The following is a 6,535-nucleotide window of genomic DNA, read 5'->3' as shown; positions in this document are numbered from 1 at the left end:
GCTGCCATACAAAAAGCCTCTGCTGAAATATCCGTGGCTTTGTTTCTGCTTGTTGGATGAAACGTGTGTTTCTTCATTGTCGTTGAGCACTGATGAAGGATTACTTTTTTACTGAGAATTATTGAAATTTTATTTCCATGTGTCTCACCTTGATCTTGATCCTTGATTTTCCTACCTCTGTTAGACTGAAAGATAAATGTAAAAAGGTGGATATATTGGAAAACCTCTGAAGGAATAGCAAATGCAAACCTAAGTTCAGTGATTATATAACTAAAACTATGTAAATATATGTTACTCAGATGATGTGTGGGTATAGAAAGCAACATGTGCTAAAATGCTGATTCATGTTATTTATAATTATTATTATTATAATAATTAAAAGATAATATCAGAGTGTATATGGTTACCTTTTTCCCCCATGGTCCTTCAACAGAAGCACTTGAAAACACATAGGCTATAGAATCACCACATCTGCCACCTGAGGATTTGAATCCTCCACCTTAGGGTTCTAGCAGCATTGCTGCTTGGACCCCTAAATGTTAAACTAAACAATAAAAAGGCATGATTAGCCCCTTTGTAACTATAGAGCAGTAGTCTCCAACCTTTTTCCTTCCTTAAAGGACCCCCTTTTTGTATCACTGAGTAAACTGACAACCCCCAACTATAGTGACATATTTTATATATATTTCATATTATATCCAATGCATAACAATTAACATAAATAGTCAACGCAATAACTGCAGGAAGTTTGTGCAAAAGGAGAGATCTGGATGAATTCTGAGCAGATTATTTCCTATTAATATTACATCAGAGTTTTTTTTATAATATAAAGGTGAAAAAAAAGGTGGAACTATTTTATTTCATTTACAGACTGCTGGGTAGCAAATGTATGTATTTGTTGAATACATTTTGTACTATTAATCTGAATCTGCAAAGTAACTATTAATCAAGGTTACCAAATAAATGTAGTGGAATGCAACATTTACCTTTGTATTGTAGTGGAGTAGAATTACAGCAGAAAATGAATTACTCAAGTTAAATACAATTGTTTGATAGCTGAGGTATCAACTGCACAATATTTTACATGGTGGTTCAACAGACAGGCAGACTCCATAAAAGGCCACCTGTTGTGTCTGTAGATAAAAAAGACTAATTTTAAGGTAATGAAAACATAATGATTACTACATTCAGGTGATTATACACTGACAAGATAAGATCAATTAAATGAGAGTTGTATGTACACTATATACAGCTTTTTTATATACAGATGTGATTGATATGGAACATTGCAGAAGTCACAGCAGGAGGAAGTGGCATGGTGTAAGAATAAATTATTGCACAGGGTTAAAATATATACAGCAGTATAGATTAGTGGAAATATAGGCTATAGACATAGGGCTATGAATATACAGTATAGGTCTAGTATTAATGTGGTGTTGTTCATGATTAATGTCAGCTTGGCTAACATCCTCCTCTCACCCACCTCCTCTATGGAGTCTAGAGGGCAGTGAAGGACCGAACTAGTCCTCTTAACCAGTTTGTTCTTTTTCTGTCCCTCTCTGTGCTTCCAGCTCCCCAACAGACTACTGCATAGAGGGTAGCAGATGCCACCACGGTGTCGTAGAATGACAGTGTCCTGCACACACCAAAGAACCTCAGTCTCCTCAGCAGATGAAGATGACTTTGGCCCTTCTTGGACATCAGTGTTGCTGGACCAGTCCAGTTTATGGTTAAGGTGAGCACCCCAGGTATGTGTAAGTTGTCACCATCTCAATATCTAAACCCTGGTGGTTCACTGAGGTCCAGTTCCCTAAGGTTAGGGAATAACCAATAAGTCTCAGACTAACAGAAGTTACACAGAAGAAGCAGAAGAGGGAGCAAGTGTTGTAGTCTCCTAAATTGACTTGGTTACGTTTGGTTTTGTTCTGTCAACATATAGACACACAAAAAAACAAAAACAGCAAACAAGAAGACATGGATTAAATCCAACAGGAAATGTGAATGTGCAGAAACATAAAAATGAAACAAACATATAAAACAAACAAATGTAATTTGCATTATAGCATGATACATTGTAAAAACACTAACAGTTATGAGAAAAACATGAAAAGGAAACTGAGTTACTGTCTCAGTATGTTTCTGATGACAAGAAACAAAAGCTGCCTGGAGAACAGTACCGTTACCTGTTTGCATGTTCTGTTACAGCCACTCTCATCCTCTTTTAGTCCATGTTTGCATCAGAAGCTTCAATCAATAATTGAACTTTTTGAAAAGAAAGGAGTTCCCAAACTGTTTTTATGTTTTGATGAAAAGACATCCATAAACACATCTTTAAGGTGTTCATATTTACAGCAATCTTTATGCGCTGGGGTTATACTTGATCTCCCTCCCTTTTGAGTACAAGGATACTTGTATATCTACAATCTAGAGTAAGAGATCATACTCTTTCCCCCACTGTATTTAGTCTCTAAGATTAACATTTTACATAAAAACATTTGATAAGCTTTTTAAATAATAATAATAATTTGGCTTGTGAACTCTTAGAGAGTGATTTACCCTATAAACTTGTCACATTGTTTCATTTAAATAACTATTTGGGGTCCCAAGAGGTAAAAACTTTTCATGCAAAAAAAAGAAAAGAAAAAAAGAATCAGAGAAAAGTCTGAAAAATAAATTAATTTAATTGTGCAGCAAGAACTCAGCCCTGGCACACCAGGCAAGCCATCAGGACTCAATTTTATCTTGTGACCCTTTTGGACATTGTGTCAAATAAACTTATATAGTTATTAAGTAGTTTGAACTAGTTCCTCAGCAGCTACAGCAGTAAAGTGCTGCTTACATATTGTTGCATCAGCATTAATGATATAATTTATTATATCAGAATTACCATTTACCTTTTAAAACAAAACAAAAAAAGTATAAAATTGCTATACTTTTACTGAAAATACTAGTACTAATAATACTAATTTTAAAGGCAAAACTTGTAATGGAGTATTTGTACAGTGTAGAATTTTAAAAGAAGAAATTGTAAACTCAACTGCAACAGGTCAGGATGGTGCACAGTCACTGTCTTGTCGAACTCAAAGTTCACTTACTGGACTGAGGGGGGTGCTAAACTTTAAAACCACTTGATAAAAACCTTGAAACCTGCAGTGATGCTGTAATCTGTGTGTGATTGGCTTGAGGAGTGTCTGTGTCAATCATAGAAACTTAATGTCTGTTGTATGCATATGTCTAGCACTCCTTTCACCTCCTTTGTTTATCTTGTCCCTCTTTTTTCCATCTCTGTTCCTTTTCTCCCAAGTCCAAAATGATTTAATGATTGTGTGACAACCCACTCCACCTTGTTTTCCTGTTCCTGGTTGTGTGGCTTGTCTTGTTTTCTGTGCAGGTACTTTAAGTGGGCGTGGCAGAGGGTCGTCAGCAAATTGGACACACCTGAGGCCTGTGTGCCATGCGCCTTTAAAAACCCTCAGTACTCTTTCTCTCCTCCCTGAGACAACTATCTGGTTTTTGGGTTTGATGGTTCGATTGTGTTGCTGCATCTTATTAAAACACAGCACTCATACACTTCTCCACTCACGCACTCACTTACACCACTGATCCTAGTGATTTCACATACTACTGTTATTTTAGTTTAAGTATTTTTTCCTTAATAAATCATTTGTTGACTGGCTTTGTTGTGTGTGTAACCGGTTTGTTTCTAGCGTTGTGTGCGTTGTGTTTTGATGAAGAGGCCCAGACCAGGATATCTTTGGAGGCGATCTCCGTTTATTCTGACAAAAGGTGTAAATAACAACAAAATCCTCCGGTCAATCATTATCAACGTGAGCTCCTACACAAATGAAATGACACAGAAATATGTTAGCGTACTACACAATAAGTTTAAGCAAGCAAGTAAACTTATAAATGTAGTTTAACAGAGGCTAAAACATGGAACTTTCTGTGACCACAGTGTCGCTTACCTCTCCCAAGGAGTACAACAGGAAAAGGGGAGAGGCAACAGCGTGACACACATTTATAGGGGGGACCCAAGAAAGTGAACGTCGGGATACAGAAACGTCTCAAACGTTCCACATATTGGCTCAGGAGGCCAGACATGTCAGGTTATCACTATTAAAACAAATTTTGTGTAATTATAATACTACATAATACTGTTGTAAATTTGACTCTGTTACATGTGCGTCCCTTTGTCATTGCTGTATTACTTTACAAATAACTGTGTCATGCTTTGGCAGGTGATTCTTAGGAGTGTTAATATTTCTTGTGTGAGAAAAGAACGAGAAGAAAACAAACACGGAAGCTGGAGAGGAGCCAAAATGTCAACCAATGACAGTTCAACAAAAAAGAGAAAAAAAACCTTGTGTGGTTTGATTTATAAATGTACACACACACTGCAATTCAACTTTTAATAAGTGGGTCTGCAGAATTGTCACGTGCAAGATATAAACAACATGAAATTGACAGACGAGTCAGTTCCTTCAGATCTGAAGGTCAGAACCCAGTCCTGGCCACGTGCAAGAACTGCCATTATGTTTCCCTACAGTCAGGACTGAGGGGACTGCGGCGCATGCGCGGACACGCTGTAAAAGATATCTATCTTAACTTAATTTTAGCATTTGATCCAGTAGTCTTCAGATCCCATTTAGAATATGATAATAATATACAGGAGGGAATTAACTGCTAATCTGCAGAGATTAGATCAGATGTTTACACTGCAGTCACTTTAATTGAAGGATATTTATTTAGCTGGTTTACGAATAATTGGTGTTACCTGCAGTGATCTTCTTTTCTACTTCTATTCAAAATATGCATACTTCATATAAGAAAACAACATGATATGCATGAACTTACAATGGTAAGAATCTGTTAAGTGATAATTATATAGGAAAATGCTTTAACTTTTACTTTGAAAAACAGGATTCTTAGTCAATATGATTTAACTTTGTTTAATATGTTTTACAGTGGGCATACATCATTGCCCAGCCGTTCTGTGAGTCTGTAGTGCCGCTTCTGATGATCTAGATAGGTCTCCAAGTGGATAACACAAAGACGAGGAGAAGCTTCTCTGGAACATATTTAAACTAATCGGACTATCCTTGTGCATTTTCCTCTTCTGTAAGTGATTTAATATTAATTGATCACTTCTACTATCATGGAATGCCTCATATTTAAACATTTTCATTGCTGCTTATAATCTGGATCCCCTTCAGCTTTGCATATAGGGCTTTCTCAAATTAAATGTTACAAAAACCAAAGATATGGTCATTGATTTCAGATGGAAATCATCCCACCCACATTCTCAAACCTTCATCAAAGGTATACTAAATATAATAAATATTTGAAATTTGAGGTAAATTCTGATGCAGTCTGTAAGAAGGGACAGCAACATTCGTACTTCCTCAGGAAGTTAAATGTTTTGAACTTAACTGAACTGAACTGAACTGAACTGGCCGTGAACTCCTCCCCCACAACCTTCCTGCAGGCAGCAGGCAGCAGTAAATCTAATCTGTCTTCAGGATGTTGCCTGCCACCCCAAAATCTAGAGGTGAGACAACTGACAGGAAGTGAGCAAGCATTCTAAAAAAAAAGAATTAATGTTGTTCTGCAGCATCTTTCAGTTGCTGGTGTTTTTTTTTCTTTTTCTGTTACTCAGCTTGTTCTGCAATCACGCCATGAGCCGTTTAATGTTTTAAGGGATCAATATGTCTTTCTTTCATTTGCACAGATAAACAAAACAAAGCAAAGGACAAGGAGCCAAGGAAGGCATTCAGTCAAAACAGAGACAAACAAAAATGTTTGTAGATACAAACTAAATAAATGCTTTAGAATTAGGTGAAATTAAGTAAATTCAAACAGACAGACCAATATCACAATGCCATACTCATGTCCCCTCCCCTTTCTCCCCCATTCTATTTGCTGTGATCTTCCAGATTATGACGACATTATTCAGGTAAGCATTGCCTTTGGTTCCTACTCTTAACAGCATGCATTTTTTATTGGCAGGAATACCCATGTTTGTCTTATTCTAATAATACCCAAAACAATAAGATTGATTATTATAGACTGTTTGGAGTTGGAAAACTCCAGTTGTGCAAACTACTATAGCCATACTGAGTCCAGTGTTGCTCTTTCAGATGACAGCAACTAGAGAAAGACTCATTCTTGCTGTCAAGCAGTTTAGACTGCAAGGGGTTCCTGAGCAATGAAGCATGCACCAGTCCAGGAAGCCAGTGGAGTGAATCTTCCTCAGGTAAATGTTGCTAGTTGATAGTTCAGATGTCTCAAAATTAATCTGCAACATCATGTCTTAAGACACTCTCACACCATGTCGGTAATTTAGGAATTTAAGTGTAAAATCCAGACATGCATGTGTGTTTCATGGCAGGTAGCATGTTTTATTAGACTCTCTCAGCCTGATAAATGTCCATATCAAAGTCCAAGTTCATAACAAACCATGTGTGAAATTACCATGACATGATTATTTTTTTTTAAAAAAAAAAAATTAATTAAATTAATTAATTATTTAGAAAGC

Source organism: Dicentrarchus labrax, unplaced genomic scaffold (assembly GCF_905237075.1).
Source record: "Dicentrarchus labrax unplaced genomic scaffold, dlabrax2021, whole genome shotgun sequence".
Taxonomy (NCBI): domain Eukaryota; kingdom Metazoa; phylum Chordata; class Actinopteri; family Moronidae; genus Dicentrarchus; species Dicentrarchus labrax.
Note: the sequence above shows the minus strand (reverse complement) of the source record.